Source organism: Montipora capricornis, chromosome 6 (assembly GCF_036669925.1).
Source record: "Montipora capricornis isolate CH-2021 chromosome 6, ASM3666992v2, whole genome shotgun sequence".
In the NCBI taxonomy this organism is placed as follows: Eukaryota; Metazoa; Cnidaria; class Anthozoa; order Scleractinia; family Acroporidae; genus Montipora; species Montipora capricornis.
Window position 1 is genome coordinate 57,123,738 of NC_090888.1, and position 20,173 is coordinate 57,143,910.

Sequence of the window (20,173 nt, forward strand, 5' to 3'; positions counted from 1 at the left end):
ACTCCTTATTAAATTTAATCTCCATTTTAATTAAAGACGGAATTACAAAACAGGTCAACGAAACAGTAGGGCAACTTTCAAAACAAGCAATAATAAACAGTGGAAGAGAATAACACCGGGGTTATGTTTACCGCTCTATTGCAAAAAGCAAATAAGGCGCGGCAAGTTTTTAAGCTGGATTTGCTTTTGTTTACTTTTAATAATGAATCCGGTAGGGAGAAGTATTAAGATGGGTCAGGATTTCGGAAACATGAATTGGTGTCGAAGGAAAGATAGTTTATAATAGTAAGATATGAGAGATTTCCCCTAGTGTGCCAGAGTTGCATTTGCTGTTCTGAGAGGTTCCACAGAGACATGCTCACCGGCTAGAACTGATGCGCTCACAAAGTTATGTAACACTGTTGCCGTGTTGCTCTTACTCTTAAAACTGACTTCCTTTAAAAGGAACGTCATTAATGAGCAACGATCGAATTTGCAAATACTTACTACATAAATGTTGAATTAAGACTTTTAGTGTCGTCAGGATGTGTTCAAATTGTCTGTGAATCGGCATCATCATCTTTTCCATGTATCTTCTCGATCTTCTGGAATTACGATTTCAACCACTTCGCTTTTTTTTCGGAAAAATGAAAAAGTGACCTGAAATTGCTTCAATACATGGAGTTCAATTGGAATCATAAATTGCAAATGTCAGTCATATAAGGCTCTTGGAATTTTTTGATAATTGATAGCGCTTATCCACTACGATATATTCTCGCAGGAGGTGTCGACTTCAATTCAGGGCGATTCAGCTTATAGCGTTTGCCTTGTAAGACTAAGAGTAGTTTTCTTTGTCTTTCTGGTGTGCACATGCAATTGAAGCCAAACTCATTTGCATAATATCTGCACCTGCAGTCTCTGTCATCTGGAGAAAGGAAAATCAGCTATGGAAGTGGTGAGAGGTCCCTTTTTTCGGGTAACTGGTAACTGAAGAAGCCGGCAGGCATTTAACGGCGAGTACCTTCGAATTTCACGAACAGAAGAGAACTTACTGGAGGGTGGATGGCTAAGATCGGTGATGCGGCATCTCTCCACTTTCTGTTGTGAGTGCGAATTATTTCTTATTACATCACTTCTTGTTTCAGCTTACATCGTAGGTATGAAAAGCGATTGGATCTTGCCTTAACGTATCTGATAGTTTTGCTAAAAAACAAAACAAAACACGATAAACTAAAACCAAGAGGCCAAAGTGGCAGGTGTCCTTTCTATAGATCATTTGTTATAATTCGAAGGGCTTTGATGCCGGCCGTGTTGCGAAAAACAGTGTTTGTCCACAGAGAGGTGCTATATAAGGACTTAAGACCCGGCATAAAATAACAAATACCAGAGGAATTTTCTTTTCGAGCTTAAAAACCCTTTCTTGAAGTACTGAAAAACAAACTGTGCAATTTGTCAAGATCGGAGGGATTCTTGTTCATTGTTTTGACTTTTAGGGACTGTTCAAGAATTTTTTACGTCTAACTAAAAAATTAAATTATTAATTTGAGCGGGTTACTATTTCAAACAACTTGGTTTTCATCTATAGGGTATGACCTGCCCGTTTCTCGAAGGTCCCGAAACTTTACGGGCCATTTTCGGGTCTCACAATTCCCTTTGTATCTCAAGAACAGAGAGGATTTAAATCGTTAAACTTCACAGTAATTTTTCTTTTTGTTACCTTGAAAACATGTCAAAAGATCGGCTTTCCAAAACAAGCGGTTGCCAGTTTCATAAATGGCTTTTCAGGCCCGAAAGGATATTGGGACTGCTGCACAGTGAGATTTATGAAAGAATATGTTATCCGGAGGAAAACTTCACTTCAGTCAAGCGAAACTACGTTATGAAATTCAACGTTGATGTAGAAAAAGAATAAAAATAGGAAGAATCAAATAAAGCGGATTATAAATGCTCCAAACTTGGAACTTGTCCGGCTGTAAGATCTCGTCTCTTTAAATTTATCGCAGCGCGCGCAGTACGATGGCGAGAGCAAAGGGCAAACGTCATGTAGTATTACACACCATAGTTCTTAACCAGTGAGAAATTTGCTTATTTTAGAGACTTACAGTATTTTAATTTTCAATGAACGGTGTAGCAAATCGCATAAATTGATATTGTCATGGAGAGAAACAACTGGTGGAATAATTTTGTTCTGTCAACTTTTAGTTGAATTGTATTATGTATTTTTAAATAATTAATTAATTAAAATTAAAAAACAACTCCAAAAACCACTTCTTGATCCAAGATACGGCAGGATAAATTGAAATCCTTTTTGCAAGAGCTTATTTTCGTTTCAGTATATCATCAGTCAAAGAATGATCTGAGTTATAAGAAAAAGATGATAAAATAAATACATTAAAACGTCACCATACTTCACACTGACGTTTTTTATCACCTGTTCTATCGACCTATCTGTCACCGAGTAAATTTGATCATCAGTTGATTTCTTCTCCCACTTTGCGTTATTTATCGACACCTCTGCATAAGGAATTCGAGATTATATTTTACCACCCACGTGGCATACAGGGAAACAAAAGCACGGTTGTTCAGGAATAAGTCAGCCTTCGGTTCAAAACTATCAGTCAATCACCTTTATTTCAAAGTCATAAAGTTCAAATTGGCCTGGCATATATTTTGCCAATCTTTTGGCAAGTTCCTGATTCCCAACGACTGCATATGAATTCTGTTTGGTTGAAAACGAATGCGACAGACAGGCTCACAAGCTTTTCTTCAAGGGTAAGAAGTCGAAATTTTACCTGCGTTCAATTAATACAACTGCCATAGTTTGCTTCTATGCAACACTTTATTACACGCGGCTTAAATTAGTTTTCAACGACAGCGTGACCTTTTTCTATTTTGCGTTAGTAAGTTTTAGTGTAATGACTCACAATATATTTATGATGCCGACTGACTTATCGATACATAGACTGGCAGATGAAAAAAGAACTGCTATCCAAAAGGGCCTTCCCCGAAACCACTCATTGAAAAAGAGGACCCCTTTTTTTCAAACATTGTAACTTTGGTTCGGATATATAACTGCGAGGAAGGCTGTTTCAATAACGGAAGAGGCCAAATTGCTCTCTGATTCCCTTCCCCAAAAACTTACTGGTAATGTCTTTCTTATGTAGAGAAGACAACAAGTTCCTCCATCAATATAAATCCACAGAGCAAGGTCAAGCAAGCCACAAAATTTAACAGGGGACCAAGATAACCATCATCAAGCGGTGTATCATGTTCCCACACTAATCAACGTTTTTCACGTTTTAAAAGACGTTTAGCTTTTTCAAGTGGTGTTGTATGTACCCTACCGGTGAATAAGTCATTTCCACGGTTTCATTGAAAACATCCAAGAATTTTGGTCATGTACCTCTTGCATTGAAATCAATTCTTATTTCGGTTCTTATTCCGAAATAAGAATTTAGAGGCAGTTTCCATATAAAAATCACCCCAAAGATAATTTGATGTTATCGAAAAAACATACAAAAGATGTTTTCACCGTAACCTCCTGGCAAAGTCTCATGCTATTCTGTCATAATTCTAATTTCAGAATTGAACAGTTCCTCCTTTTTGCATACCATTCTGAAGCAATCGATTACGTTGCTGCTATTCAATTATTGCATCGACTGAACTCAGACATATGAACACATTCGAGCTAAACACGAGTTTGTCAGAACGTCTTTCTAAATTCAGAAAATCAGGGAAATGTATATTCCTGGTAACTGAATGTGGTTTGAAGTCACCAGTCAATCAGTCATTCCAGTTTTTTTGGGCAGGAGTTCGGTTTATTTAATTTTTATTTCCCAAGGCGCCCAAGAGGTGAGCTCATATCAAAAGAGTTTCTTCCATTTTTTGGCAAAATGCAAATTTTAGTCTAATCGACGTTTGCCTTTTTCCGTAGACGTGATGCTTAAATTAATCTCTATTAATTAGACTCTGCAAGCTGGGAAGTTGTTACCGGTGCAACTTATTGATTCGAATTTCCCTTATCAGGCAGACTTGCATTTAATTAGAAGCTCTCAATTTTCCACGCCATCTGCCAAGGGAAGTTATTTCTCTTGGAACGGTGTTAATTTAAAGATCTCACGTTCTTATTGTTTTCAAATGGCAATCACAATGTAGCGTTTACATTGAAAGTTTTAAATAAACTTTGTGAGCGTTTTTACTTGTTCCCGATTTAAATTTGTCTAAGATTCATTGTCCTTCTTTCAAATTGTGCACTAGGTTTATCTTTTTTTCGTGGCAAATGACAAAATGTGTTATCTGAGAAATGTTTAATGTAGACAGTTGAATCAATCTTTTAATTAGTGGATCCCAACTGGAAACAAAGAAAAAAAGGATGTTGACGACTTTACTCAGAGAAATCTGTCAAAATGGTATACAAATCTTCACGATTGCAACTAAACTGAGATAATTGGCAAAAAAGGCCTAAATTTGGGCTGTTTCTTTCGCGATTTCGCAATGTACGCCAATTTTCCGTTTTCTTTCAAGGTTCAAATTTCTTTTCATACTCGGCTCTAATGTTACTAGCTTTACTACGCAAGGATCCTTCAAAAGAATGATAAGAAATTGTTTCTTACAAAATATTAATGTTAAATTTGCATAGTTCATAATTTGCATCTCATGCACTTGAAATAAGTAACGAAAAAATACGGCTGCTATTTGGATAATCTTAGCTTAATTGTGACAGTGATTGTTATCCGACAGGGTTGTGGCTAGGAAAACCCTGGATGTTGAGGAAGTAGTGGGTTAAAGGCACACATTAAAGGGAACGTCAAGGCATGCTCCCTCTCCCTCCCCCCCCCAGAAACTTGAAGTCGCTAAGGTTAGCTGGTGTCTCACCATTACATTTAGATGCTGGATAATTATATAGTCGCGTTGGTTAACACTGGAAAGCGAACGATATCGATCGGCCAACTTAACGTCAATAACACCTTCAGGCCATAAAACATGATTTGATTTAATTCTGATTTAGTTCATTTACCACACAATAAAATGCAATAAATATAAGTTATGCCTAAATTAATAAAAGAATGCACCCTGCGAGCAGAGCCTCCTTTTGTCTTTTTCTTTACTGAGGAGGAGAAAACTAGGCTCTGCCCGAATCGCGTCAACTCTTTGAAGCCGCCGCAGCCCGAACTTCTGGACTAGTCAATCTTGTTTTCTCTCGTCAAACCGGTTATTCCAGTGCGAGCGTCCGTTTAGTGACAAAACCGATGGTTATAATTGAGCCCGCTGTACCATGAAAAACCAAGATGGCGGCGAAATCTGGCATATTTGGCTTGGGCTCGAGACTGTATCCTGGCAACATGCAGCGCATATTCAATAAAGGTCTTACTCGATTCATGCAGAGCCTTTCTCGAGAACGCCAAAATCGAGCAAGCAAAAGAAAGGCTCTGCTTGCAGGGTGAAAAGAATGTTACAACTAATGTAAAGTGTGTCGAGGTGGTCCAAAGGGAACAATAGAGGCTTGTAACGTTTGGGCTTCCCCTATACTTACAGCAAACTACATAGAGCGACTAACTCAGACCATTTCCGAGTTCATGTCTGCCTCTTCTTCAAAGCGAGTCTAAGTGCGAAGTTTTTGTGATGGTAATTAGTTCTACGTTACATATGAATGAAAACTAGTTTTCATAAGAAAAACTTCCCTCTTAGATTCTCTTTGAAGAGGGGTAGACACGAACTCAAAAATGGCCTAAGACGACGATAAACTTTGTTTATTTAAGTTTTATCAAACGAGTTGATTAAAAATTTGTGAGATGCCGTCTCGAGCGTTAGCCCTTCGTCAGGGCGAAGTTCAATTGGTCCTCAAAAAATAAAGCGCAAATTACTGAGATATGATTGGTCGAAGAATAGGCCATTTTCCGTGACTTCTCAACTTATTGTACGGATGAGCGCGCATTATTTTTTCCCTTGTTTGTTAAAAATGAGGCTAGGGTTAAAGACCATTTCACATAAAAAATGAGGCAATACTGATGCAAATCAACACAATATGGTAATTTCACAATACTCATAATACTCAATGTGGTCATTTCATAATGTTCATGAAAAATGGTGCTCAAGTGGAACTGTAAATGGATTTTTCTAATCCAAATTTGTTGTTGTTTACAGTCTTAAACTGCATAAACTCAATTGAGAGTACACATGCTTTATAATTTACTACGAAAATGATTCGTTTTAGAATCAGAGCCAGACTGAGAGTTTTTCGCCAAATTTATAATAGTGAATTTCGTTCGCTGTCATGATTAACAATTATTCACCGAAGTGGAGGTGGATAGTGGTGGATATTTACCGAGCCTTTAATTTGTTCTAGTAAATACTACACAAGTTGAATAATCAGTCGAGTTTATCGATAAAATGTGCTCCTCGGTAACCCGAATAAAACGGGAAGCCATATTGTCTTTCTCCGTTTGCTCAGAGGTGTTCACCTCCCACCTATAGGCAAACAGAATGCGCGGAAAGCGCTATTCACTTGAGTGGTACATACTAAAAAGAGTTATTAATTGAAACGCTCGTTCGAACACTTGAGTGCGATATCAATCATCATAGACCCATCAAGTAGGTACTTATAAAACTGTTTTAATGCCACTTAGACGAGTATGCTTTTTGAATAATTTTCTCGTTTTGTGTTATGACCTTTGCTCACTTTTACTATTGTATGGATTTTTTTTTTCTTGACGTGACATAATAGCGTTATACCTGGCAGCTTGTTCACATTACGGTCAAGTTCGTTAACAATTATGTGTTTGGATGTTTCTCACAAAATCAAGAATGAATATTATTGACGTCGACGTTTTCAGAAGAAAGACTTTATTTAGACAGGGTGGCCAATTCAGCGAATAAAGTATGCAGTAGCTGGAAAGTAGGATAACATTTTAATTTTATCAGGGTGCAGGGATGGTGCGGTGGTGAGGGTACTCACCTTCCACCATTGTGGCCCAGGTTCGATTCCCAGGTTCGGCGTCATATATGGGTTGAGTTTGTTGGTTCTCTACTCTGCACCGAGAGGCTTTTCTCCGGGTACTCCGGTTTTCCCCTCTCCTCAAAAAACCAACATTTGACTTGACTTGCGTTAATTATCGATTTCAGTTTACAGAGTCCCCATTTAGTGCTCGAGCGCTAGAAAAACTTGACACTTAAAGTTCCTTTCCTTTTCTTCAATTTGGCCCCAAGCGAACATACCCGTGTTTATCAATATACTTTTCAACAGGTTCTCAGTTCGATCACAATAGGTTTATTTACAGCGTATCGATAAACATAGGGAAGGATTTTCACGATCTCGCTAATAGATCTCTAAATGGAATAACTTGCATGAAAATTAACATTTAATTGCATAATTACCTCCTCTCTTTCTGCTAGTCGTCTAGGTAATTGCATTATCATCAACAGAGTTGTGGCACCCGGTCCCCAACAGTACCACGTCAACATTGATTTACATGCATTTGAGCCTAACAATATCTAAACAAAAAAATCACGCTTATATCGCATAGACGATTAAAGTTGTTGATTGCTAATAAAAAAAAACCCATTCACTCCAATAAAGAAAAGGTCGTAAGAGAAAACACCCTTACGAAGAACTAATGCTCGTAACTGCCATTACGTACTCCAGCCATGACAAAGTGTGAAGTGGTAAAAAGTGTTGAAGTGTGTGTGCTATTAGCGTTGGAACACATCAGGATAATTGCTGCATCATTAATTTTTCACCTATTTGCATATGGTTAACAAAATGCGACTGGTTCTGCTCACACGAAAGTACCTCTAATAGTTTTCTTGACGGCTGAGTGTGACTATCACATCATCGATAGTCGTTTTAGTATCTCGCGTCCTTTCCTTAGTATAGCCACGATTTGTCTGGCAACCACCATCTCATTTCACAAAAGACAGCAAATCTCAGGTTCGTCCCTCAAAGAAATGTGCAGAGGTTGCTGTATAGTTCTCGTCTGCCATGAGCCAAGTTTACAGAAACCCTTCCGTTTAGCTATTCTTAGGTCGAACCTGAATTTTTTCACCGTCATATTTGTATACTCGTGGAGAGTTGTCACTTTCATTCTTGAAATGTCTGAGAAACTTTCTATCTGAAGAAGCAATATCCAGGCAGTATGCATTGAATTGGATCATAACTGAAGCCATTTTTGAAGCCGTTGTCATTTACACCGGGTAAAGCTTAACCTAAACATAAGCTGCTCATCACGGTGTCTGGCACGGGATAAAGACAAAAACAATTTGAAAGATGTGGTCTATAGTAATGTTACGTGATTTAACAAACCTAAATCATCGGGATTTAGCTAAGTAAGCGACTTTGCGAACCAAAAAGCCAAAGTCCTTTTCTCGTCCTCAGGTATGGCAAATGAAAGAACTCAACAAATGACTTCGGAGCGTGTTATTTTCATTATCTGCTATTTTTTGTCGACTTCCACTGTGAACAGCGAAGACGCCTCCTGCAAAAAAGATCTCTACATTGGTGGGTTTTTTGGTGTCAACATTAGTGAGAATGGCGCATGGAGCTCAGCTGCGCTTATCCCTGCTTTGGAAATGGCACTTGATCACGTGAACAATGATTCCAACGTCCTTGTAGAGTACCAACTGAAGTACGTGTGGCGTGACTCCAAGGTAAAGTACTGAAACCGCCATGTCGAAAAACAGAAAGGGATTTATACACTGTCAGTTAATAACTGAGTTGATGTGGTAAATCGGCCACCGTAAAGAAATTTTCTCATCCTCAGATGTGTCGAGAACTGACGTTTCCAGCTTTATCCCCAACGTATTCTCATTGTCCAGGGACCGGTTGCTCGAAGCCTGGTTAACGCTAACCGTTGGTTAAGATGTATCCGCAAACCTAAAGGTTTCCATGGCGTTTAACGCTGGTTAGTCCTTAACGTGCTTCGAGCAACCCGGGTCAGGTTGCCATATCCCCACCAATAGCGTAGTAGCTCCGTCTTTCACTACATTTAACAATTATTCGCCGAAGGCGAGGTGAATAATTGTTTTAGTATTTGATTTATTTGAAAAGTCTGTCACCACGACAAAATGGCTTGCGGCCATTTTGAAAAAACCGCTTAGGTGATTATCGCGTAATAATCAACTCAAGTACAGCCAATCAGCGCAGGGAAGTTTTATTGTTTCCTTATGGCAACCGTGACGTCATGTGAAAACCAAGAATTCCCAGCCAATCAGAGGTTGAAGCAAAACCAATTGTCAACGTATAAAACATTGACCTGATTTTGTCGATCGGAAAGAAAAATGTTCCGGTGCATGCCTTTGGAGAGATATATCATATAACTTGTGATGTCATGGACTCTGACTACAGCACGAAAGGAGGGGAAGGGAGGGGAAGGGGGAATGAAGGGGCGGGGTGTAGTAAAAAAGCATGGATTCTTGTATCACTTTGTTGAAAAGGTTTGTTTAACTTCTGAATAAATCACGTCAGTGTTGTGTCACAATTTCAAACTCTTGGCAAGGTTTCGAGTTTGTGAATACTATACAGCACTGCGTCAGTCTAAACATCAGATAGCACCCATGAAATGTCGGTTTTTTTTTCTGGTTTTTAGTGTGAAAGCGGCGCAGGCATACGGGCAATGCTCAAGATGATTGACACAAAGCCTCACAAGATTGTTTTCTTGGGTCCTGGATGCTCAGTTGCGACTACGCCAGTTGCGGAGGCAGCCCCTTACTGGCACGCAGTGCAGGTGACATTGCTCAAGACTAGTGGCCTCTACGACCAGTTTGTTTTTTGGCTTGTTTGGCACTTCCTTACTTAGGTTGATCCGTTTGCTTTCAAATATCGAGACACATATCGTCGTTATTTGCCCCTGTCCGTTGCAGGTGAATTTGACCGATTCCCATGAAAAGCCTTCGCGTCGTTCTGATCTTTTTATATCGCCCAAGTCATTGCTGGGTGCCCTCTCACTCTCTTTACTTCTTTCTCGTCATTTATTCTAAATGTGTCCCAGCCACGTCAATCTCCGTCTTCGGATTTTTTCCGACAGAAGATTTTGCCCCGCTCTCTCTCTAGCACTCTTTGTCAAACGCTCTTTCTCAAGCCCTGCGTATGTTGAAAGATCTAAAGTATTTTTGTAGCTTTTGGTAAGCAAGGCTTGCTGAAGAGAAGAAAATAAATTAAAAATTGTTCTTAATTAATTAAGTTAAATACAGTGAACACTCGCATATAAGAACACTGATTTCAGCCGGGTTTCAGGCTGATTGTGTTCTTATTTAAGGGGTGCTTAGTAAGAAATCAACCTGAAAGTATTCTTAAATTTTCTTACAATTTGTTTCACAAATACTTCAAATTGTACATTACTAGAGGTCTAATTGACATACAAGCCTTTTAAAAATAGATTTCAAAGTTTGTAGTGGTCCTGAACACCATATTGCTTTGATCACTTACTGTACTGTACTTTTTGCTTATTCTTATGGCCTTTCCATTTATATTAAGAACATATTTTATTTATCAGGTTGAATTTGTTCTGACTTATTTATGTGGTGCGTTATTGGCCAAATTTCAGCCTGATGTTCTTTAAGTTAATCCACTTGTTCTTATAGAGCGTTTTCACTCACGTGACCAGTAGCCATATAGGATTACTGAAACAAAAGCAAGTATTTGCATAAAAATAGAGATCAATTCTCGGAGGATTAGTTTGGTACACCATCATGGCCGCCATTGCTTCGTTTTGGAACACCAACATGGCCGCCGTGACGTCATGTGAAAACGCTCTATATGCGGGTGTTTACTGTACTTAAAATAGCTCGTCTTCTTTTGGTTTAGATTGGGTTCAGCACGTCATCACCTTTGTTTTCAAACAAAGAAAAATTCCCCCTCTACTTCAGGACCAGCACTCCCGAAACGATGGAAAACCCATGCAGACTGGCGTTACTCAAGCATTTTAAGTGGAACAAAGTGGCTCTGATAATTCAGAACCTGGACATTTATGTATTGGTAAAGAGCTTGAAGTCTAAAATAAATACACACATACATGGATCTCGGGAAAAACGAAAGCGGGCGATGAGTTAAGTTTAAACCGAAGGAAAGTATGTTTACAGACAAATTTGTTCGAAATTTGTATTTTAAAACAGCGTTTAATCAAGAAAAGTGAACTTTAAAATCGTTTATTCTCACTTTCAAATTTCATGGGCGCAGCCATCTTGAATAATTGTGACGTGTAACGACACAAATAGCTTTTGTCTAATAACAATATGGGCAACCGTAACACGTAACAAATATTCAAGATGGCAGCGCCGGCAAAGTTTGAAAACAAAAGTAGGCGATTCTAAAACTTATTTATTTTGGATACAAACACTTTCTTTGAAAATACTTCAGACTGACTTGGCTGCAACGAATCTTTCCTCTGATTTAAAGTTATTTCTTCGTTGAAATGGAGGTTCCCTTTAAGGGACCCTGTACGAAAACACTGGGGTAAATCACAATTCACCTTTCACCATCAGTTTAGCTTCATTGTTTTGTTTTCCCTCGTCAGATTTCGTGATCATACTCCAAAGTCTCTCTTTCCAATTTTGCAATTTGCACGCTGACAGGAAGGAAGAAGATAGGAGGCAATTCCATTAAGGAGGCAATTCCATTAAGACATTCACATGATCTGAAATGATGACCATTAACATTTTGGAATTGGGAGGATACTACCATACATATTTTTGTGTCTACCCCGATATACTTAGTCGGTAGTGTGGCAGTTGTCTCAAGCTGCAAAATATTCTGGAGTTGTAGCACCTTCTATTGTTTTTAAGTTTAAGTAAAGCTTCTTTGCTTGGTCATTTGTTTTCGGTTTGGATTGCAAGCCAATCACATTGTACCTCACGAAAAATGCTACAGCACCCCATACGTAAATTTCCTCTTTGCCACGAGACTTATCATTTAAAAGTCTCGTTGGTATTCAAATGATGGTAGCAGTTTGGCTTTATATCTCATAAGGATTCGTCATTGGATATTATGTCAGTAAACAATTTTGAATTGCGAACGTATTACAATGCATATTTTTGTAGCCTGTCCATAGACTAGTAATTTTGTGGCCAGCGTGACATACGTATAATTCGCTACATGAATTAACATACGAACCTGAAAAGATCCCTCATTGAATTCTATTTGGTCTTCTGCTAAGTTGAGTTAAGAATACTCTAACTTTGGAATTCCTTGCGGAAATAATAAAAGTAGAGTCGGAGATTTAGAGATGGTGTTTCTGAAAATGGATCTTCAATAGCATTTTGCGTACTTAACTTTTGTGTTCAGTTGAAAACTCTAAGATCTGGATTCTGAAATCTAAATCAGGATTCTCAATGGAACGCACTCTTCATCACAACTTTAAAGTGTTGAAAGCAAGAGGTGTAAATAAGAACAGCTGTAACACATGTGATCTATTCATTTTCGTTTGTCTCAAGACAAGAGAAGAGCTGATTCCAATGTTGGAGGCAGCGAATATCACCATAATTGCAGCGGAAAGCTTCAAAAACGACCCAGCCTCGTCGGTCAAGTATTTACTGAAGGTAAACGAAGAAGGCACTAACTGTTTTAAGTTTAAGTCCTACTCACAAGTCAATCATAAGTTCTTAATTCCTTTGAGACTTCTCACCGAATCATTCAATTTCTATTCGTCTTTAGGATAGAGATGCCAGGATCATCATTGGCTTAATGTACGAGGACATGTTCAGGAAGGCTATGTGCACGGTAGGTAGAATGCTCTTTTGGGGGTAAATCCAAGCAATAGATGTGTGGCGAGTCACGCACACTACCCTTGCCTCTTTAGAAATATAACAAGACTGTGTTGTAATGATCTTAACACTGAAACCCAGTTGGCTCTTGGCTGATGAGACGACTGTAAGGTATCTTTTCGCTGGGTTATTTTCGACACAGGGCTTCGTCACATTCATGAAGGCACAGTTTTCAAAGGGACAGAGATGTTACTCACTCATTCACTCCCAAGAGCCGCCTCATGAACAAGTTATGTCGCCTGGCGTTAACCTTCACTTTACGCTCAAGGTCTTTTTCTTATCAACAAGGCGGAGTTGCCAGAAGCAAGGGTTTCCCTAACTCTTAGCCCCTAAGAGTGACCAGCATCTGTATCTTTTCCTTACCGTCAATATCAGTTCTTAATCAAACATAAACTGGACTTGAGAATGAAGGAAATGATTACTTAAGAGGAGATTTCTATTTTCTCTTTATAAGCCCCAAAACAAATGTATAGAAAACAGTCGAGAGAATATCCACTTTGACATACCAGGGGTAAATGAATGAAGGGGTAGTTTCTAAAGAAACTATGGTGCTGCGTCGGTGGAGAAGTAGTATACAAAAAATGGGTTTCATCAACGGAGTTGATAATGTAAATTGGCCACCGTACAGAGATTCTAAAAGCTAAGAAGCTTAGAATCTCTGTACGGTGGCCAATTTACATTATCAACTCCGTTGATGAAACCAAATTTTTGTATACCAGGGGTAAAATACCATGTCCTCATAATATGACTTAACCTTAACCTGACCATGGCTCGATCACTGCAGTCCAGGCAACGCAATTCTATACATGGCTTAAGGGTAACGAGTACGTCTTAGCTTTTCTCGCCATAGACATTTTTCCTATGCTACAAAAATTGAGTACCCATCGTATGCCCAGTAACCTGGCCTGTCCAAGCGAGGTTGGAATTGATTTGTTTTGATACAGACTGCTTTTAACTGTAATGCAGAATGGTTAGCATCAGAACTATATGTTGAACACATAGAATGTGACTGTTGAACTATGAACCATAACCACGTCAACTCAAGCCTTATTACCAATGGCATGGTAACTAAGCTCAAAACTGACAAATGACCTATCAACAGGCTTACAGAGAGAAATTATACGGAAAAAAATACGTGTGGCTCACTGTTGGTTGGTACAACGAGGACTGGTGGCGAAAAGGGGACGTGGAATGCAGCGCAGAACAGTTGATAGAGGCTGCTGCCAATTTGATAGAAACTTATCCGCTTCCACTCAGTACATCGAAGGAACCCACCATATCTAGGAGGGTAAGCATCGCTATTAGTGGCACTAGAGAACTTGTGTAAGCTGCTGTATTCAACTGGGAAGACGATCTTTTTCCGAATAATCATACAATTTCCCTATTGTTCTCCAGACCGCTTTGCAGCTTAACGCAGAGTACAAAGATCGCATCCGGATTCACAATTATTCTTACAACAGTTACGCTGCGTTCACCTACGATGCAGCCTGGACTGTGGCTCTGATGCTTAACAACTCCATTCATCTACTACGAGAAAAAAACAGGACTTTGGAAAACGTGACTTATCGAGATGGTGTCCCAGCAGAGATTATGCGAGATGTTCTTTTTCGCACAAACTTCTGGGGTATGTCGGTATGTACCTGTTGTTCTACTTTAAGTAAATATATTACTGAATTTGAGGCCAGCAAAGAAAGCGACGGCATCTTTGTTTTTCTTAGTTCAAATGCTATGGCGCGAGTTTGAAGTGCAAACATAAGGATCCGTAAGCAGCTCGGGTAAAAAGAGGGTTCGTAAGAAAATTCTTATATCGTCTGTTTATTGAATCGAGAAGTAGTATATATCTGGCCACCAAATTGACCAGTCAACGCGAGTACTTAGAGATATAATAAATTTAATTATGTGGCTTTAAAAGAGGCTACATTACAATGATAGCGCGATTGTTATTTTGAAACGGAGAAATTCCTCGAGTGCGATGAACTACAAAGTGGCCTTCCATTCAAGATCGATGTCCGTTCAAAAATCGAAAGTTTGTCCAATTTCAATAATGCCATGCTCCTGAACTACAATAGGGGATTCAGTACAACAACCCTGAATCAAGGAAAGAAAAGGGTGAATGAAGCAGGAAATTTTGGTGTATCGGGGTAGTGAAAACGGAGGTAAGTGAGAGCAGTGTGAGGCTTACTTGAATAAGAAAACGCACTATAAAAGGCGTGGTACGTGGATGTTTTGTCAATCAACCGTGGTCGTATGTAGAGCTCTGTGATAATTTGTGCAATCAAAGAAGCCCCTAAGGGCATTGTGTCCCAAATATGTTATCTGCCGTTGTTTTATTAACCCCCCTACCCCTGTCCCGTTTCGTCGAACTGGAAATATCTTTTAGGGGTTCCGTCTCTTTGTTGTTGTTTGTTGATTGCCATCTTGGATCATCAATTGTGCTTGACTGAATTCGAACAAAAGTATAACGTGAAGTGACCCCTTTTATAGTGCGTTTACTTTAGTCGAAGATGGCGCACGTTGAGAGCTCATGGAATCGGACGCCATAAGCTAAGTTAAAGGGATTGATAAAAGAAAATGAATGCATGAATTATGATGAATGAATGAATGAATGAATGAATGAATGAATGATTAAATGATTAAATGAATACTGAAATACATCGATGGATGTATATTTGTGTTGGAAATTCCACAGGGTCACGTGACTTTTGATAAAAATGGAAACCGGGAAACTGTCGTCCAAATTACCCAGAACAGACGTGAGTACAAGGCTCTGTAACTTATAATCGGGATTATATTGATGTGCCTTGCTAGTTGAAGTAAGATTATCAATAAGATTCATAGAAACATTGTTATTACAGATGTCATACACAAGACAAAAAGAAAAAGGAGTGAAAAGGCAATTTCTTATTTAGGGAGCTTAAGCACGCTCGTTTTTGAGACGCGGACGGCAACCGGAAGAGAACACTTCGCATGCCAGGACAGTGGTGTCTCCCAGATTTTTACTCTAACCATTTTAATGGAAAAAATATACTTAGCTATGTAAATGTGGTTGTGTGAAGACACGTTAAAAGGAAAAACAGCTTACTTCCGGTTGCCGTCCGCGTCTCAAAAACGCGCGTGCTTAATCTCCCTATTATTTCATGCCTTGAGCTAGGAGCATTGTAGATTATTAACCGAAACTTTTCCGTTTTATTTGTATTCAGGTGGCGTAAAACAAGTAGTGGCTACATTTGATATACGTGATAAAAATCTCGTTCTTTTCAACAAGAGCTTTGAATGGGAAGGTAAAAAGCTTAAGCTTGTATGATACGATTTTTTCGGGTTCACACAAACCCTAAACACTCTCTAAAGAAAACCTCCGGGTTGCGGTGAAGAACTCCCTTTTAGCCGTAAAGTCGACTCGATCTATTGCAATATAAATGCTTTGAAAATGGCGAGAAGCACATCAGCAAACTCTTGGGCGTGGCTGTTCAAAAGCCGATTAACACAGAAGTCTGTGACCTTGAAAGTCGATCACACTTATTTGGCCTTGGCCAATCAGATTACCAGGGGCACCCAACGAATCTGTTCCTCGCATTATCTGTTCCCCAAAGGAATCTTGCTGGCTGGCAAAAATACAGGTGTTTCGATGAGGTGGCTGGGAAATTTTGTTATTGATAAAGGTTTTGCCTGGGAATTACTGACTTTTTCTAGCATTTCAACCCGAGCTGGCTGTAGAAACTCTGAAGACTGAGGACGACTAAAAAAAAAAAAAAGGAACCCCCTCCCTCTCCCAGAGAGTAGTCACAAACATACGACGGCTGGTCAGAGTGATTGCGCTTGCGGAAAAAACCTGTTTTGTCCCGTTTTTGTCGCTTTTGTTCGGTCGTTTTGGATGGAGGGATTTGAAAGCGCGCGGAATTCCTGGCTGGGAAACCAACCAATTTTATCTAGCTGGCTGGGAAATTTCTTGTGTGTCTTGCTGGGAAAAAGGAACAGATAATGTTTTGCCAGCAACACTGAAAAAACACCTGAAAATGCCTTAACAACATTTATTTTCATTAACTGGGGTATAATAATACATTTTACAACAAATTGGTCGTTGGGTGCCCCGGATTACGGTAGTATCTAAATTTGGAATACACGTCCTGCCAGATAATGCCCAATCCGATTGAGTCTGATGAACAGAGAGATCTGAGATTGGTCCATAAAACCAGGTAACCACGCCACGCAAGGGATTGCCCCTCCAAACGCAAATAGCAATAGCCGTTCTAAAAATAGAAAATACCCTAAACTGATGGGCCGCATTCCATCGAAGATCGACAATTTTGGGTTATGGAGGTCTGGATTAGAGCGGTTTTCAATTGATTGTCGAAAGTAATTAGCGAATTCCTTTGGTTTTGCATTACTTCACTCAGTGATTTCGCGTCACTTTTTGAACCAATCAGAAGTGAAACCAAAACCAATCGTGGCTCGCGAGTGCACATTTTCCCGCACTTTGTGTCGGCTACGTGTAATTACTTCGAGTTTTGATTGGTTTACTGAATTGTCTCCGTCCTTTTTGATTGGCCAAAGTAATTACTTTAGTTTTGGGTTTACGACACTCGATTGAAACTCGCTCTAACACTACTCTGTGATTAAATCCCAACCGGGGGTTTGAATTTTACTCGTCAAAAACAACCTTCGCCATGTAATGTTATGCTGAAGAGAAACAAAAATTTAAGTGTAATTTGAAGGCGGATAAGCTCAACTTTGAATAACTAGACCGTGAGATCCTTCACGATGTAAGGCAAGCCATTTTTGGGGCGAAAAGGTTAACCAAAAAAATCAGCACTGAATATTGAACGTGTTTTACATTTTCACCTTATCTATGAAAATTTGAGCCCTATATTAACACCAGATTATCTTTGTGAATCGAAATTTTGATAATTTTCTAAGGAGATATAGGCTCATTCGTACTTTTACCATCCAATATTTGTCACTTTTGATGGCTGAGAGTTCAAGATAGCGACGAAGCCTTGCCTAACGAGTTCTCTTAACTTTTGAAGTGAATTTGAGTATACCAAGTTTTTTCTCAAACAACTTCGTATGTGAATAAGAAAAAATGTGCAGATCGACCCCGAACTCGGCTTTCACGCCGAGGATGAAAAGAGAGAGAGAGATCCTGGGTCTTCAGGTTTGCTTTTCACGTTAAATGTTCTATTCTTGACAGGGGGTCGTGTACCCAAAGATGGTGTTACGATCGATGAGAGGCTATCCCAGGATGCTGTAGGCACCACCATTATATTCTACGTTCTTTCCTGTTTTGGAATGTTATTCTGCCTGTGTTGTTTGCTGCTTAATGTTATTTACCGTAAACATATGTGAGTACTAACATATGCAACAAGTTGAAATGTTTTTTGAACGTATAATTATGTTACTTTTGTGATGGCCACTTTTATCGCCAGTTTATGACTGATTTTTCTTTTCATCGAATGACGAAAGTCCTATAACAAGTCGCCACTAAACAACAGAAAAATGTTGGCGATGGACAGCGAAAACGCTAAAACTGAAGCCAGGGACCATCTTGTTGGCATCATTTTATGGATATTATGGGTAGAAATTTTGAAAGTGGTTTTTGTAACATTGCCACATTGTTGAACTGTTAAGCTGAAGTGTCAAGGTGGTCCCAACAAGATGGCTGCCGCAATTGTCGTTCCCCCCGTTAAACAATAGATGATCGATCCAGTCTCTTTACTGGATCTCGGTTATCAGCATTATACCTTCGTTTGACCTTATATGGAAATGAATGCGGTAAATGTCGCTCAGCATATTATTTTTGGCGCCAAGCACATCGCTTTCCGCTCATTTCTTAAACTTTAAAGTGGTACTACGACCAAAAAAAAAATTTGTTTTTCCTTTGGATTTCAAAACTATGTTAACTAAACACTAACTCACCCAAGTTTTAAGTTCTGATTTTAAAAAGACATCTGTTTATTTTAGCTGGAATTTTCTTATTTATTGGTCCGCCATTACTAACTTCGAAATCTTGAGAGAGCTGTGTCGAGGAGAAAATGACGTCAAACACTCACTAGTATGCAATGCGTGTGTACGCGGCCTAATTAATATTCAGCACGGGAGTTTCGGGCTTTCAGACTTTTCAACCCGTGTTTTGCATATATAATAAATTGCGTTTACACGCTGAAATTTTAAGCTAGTGAGTAAATGACGTCATTTTCTCTAGATCCAACCCTCTGAGGTCCAATCGGTCAGTTTTGAACGTGAGTAATGGCGGACCATGAAATTCAAAACTTACACTCAAAATAAACAGCCTTTGGATAAAACTCAAAGCTCAAAATTTTGCCAGTTAGGTGTTAAGCGAACACATTTTCAAAATCAGAAGAAAAAAAGGAAATGATTTTTTGATCATAGTACCACTTTAATAAAATTTAGCAAACCGAAGGTTGAGAATTTACTGCGCCTCTCAATAACATGCGGACTCTTAAATTCAAAGTTCAACCGACAAATGCGTTTTTCGCTACCGTCAATCAAATGTTCGGCGGCTTCTTCGAGCTTCCGAGTACTGTCGAGCGCGCAGTAATCAAATCACATCGTTGAGCCCAGTTCTTTCAACATAGTCGGAAGCTGGGAGGAGCCCCCGAACATTTGATTGACGGTAGCAAAAAACGCATTTGTCGGTTGACCTTTGAATCTAAGAGTCCGCATGTTATTGAAAGGCGCTGTAATAAAACAATTATTCCATTCGCCCTTGTTGGATACGAGATTGGTAATAGCCAACTCGACGCTACGCGCCTCGTTAGCAATTTACCATCTCGTATCCAACGCGGGCTCATGGAATAATTGTTAAATAGCTTTTACGTGCCAGGATGCTGTAGGCACAGTTTCATTGTCATCGCTGTTTGCCTCTGACGATAGGCCCTGTGGGCCAGGATTATGCTAACTGGATGGATGACTTTATTCCTTTGTTGCCTTTTTTCACTCACCCTCCTTATGTATCTTCAGTCATGTAACTTACCAAATTCGTCGCTGCTATTTAACGACAGGGAAGCAGCCGATCATATCATTCCACACGAACACCTTTAAGCATTTTCTTCTTTGGGGAACTGCTGTTAGAGCGTATCTATCTCCTGTTTATTTCTTCAGGTTTATAAGGATGTCATCGCCGACGTTCAACAACATAACCGTGGTGGGATGTTTGATGTGTTATATGGAAGTATTCGTGTCAGCCTACAGCAACTCTACTCGGCAAGACATGAATCTTCAAATTGTTATGTAAGAATTCATTTTATTTCGAAAAGCGTTCTTCAGTACTATCAAGAATCCCTTTCGTTTTCTTCAAATTTCGAAAGTTGTTTTTCGAAAGTGTTTACTTATCAATCGACTCGCGAAATTTCAATCATTAATATAAATATTGTTTACAAGTGTTATTACTAGCTTTAAAAACGGTTAGGCGCTAGAAAGTGGG

At 39.2% G+C, this 20,173-nt stretch overlaps 1 pseudogene; it reads left to right on the plus strand.

Annotated features, from left to right (window-relative positions):
• Nucleotides 1–915: 915 nt before the first annotated feature.
• Nucleotides 916–20,173, plus strand: part of LOC138052634 (gamma-aminobutyric acid type B receptor subunit 1-like) — a 26,842-nt pseudogene continuing 7,584 nt past the window's right edge.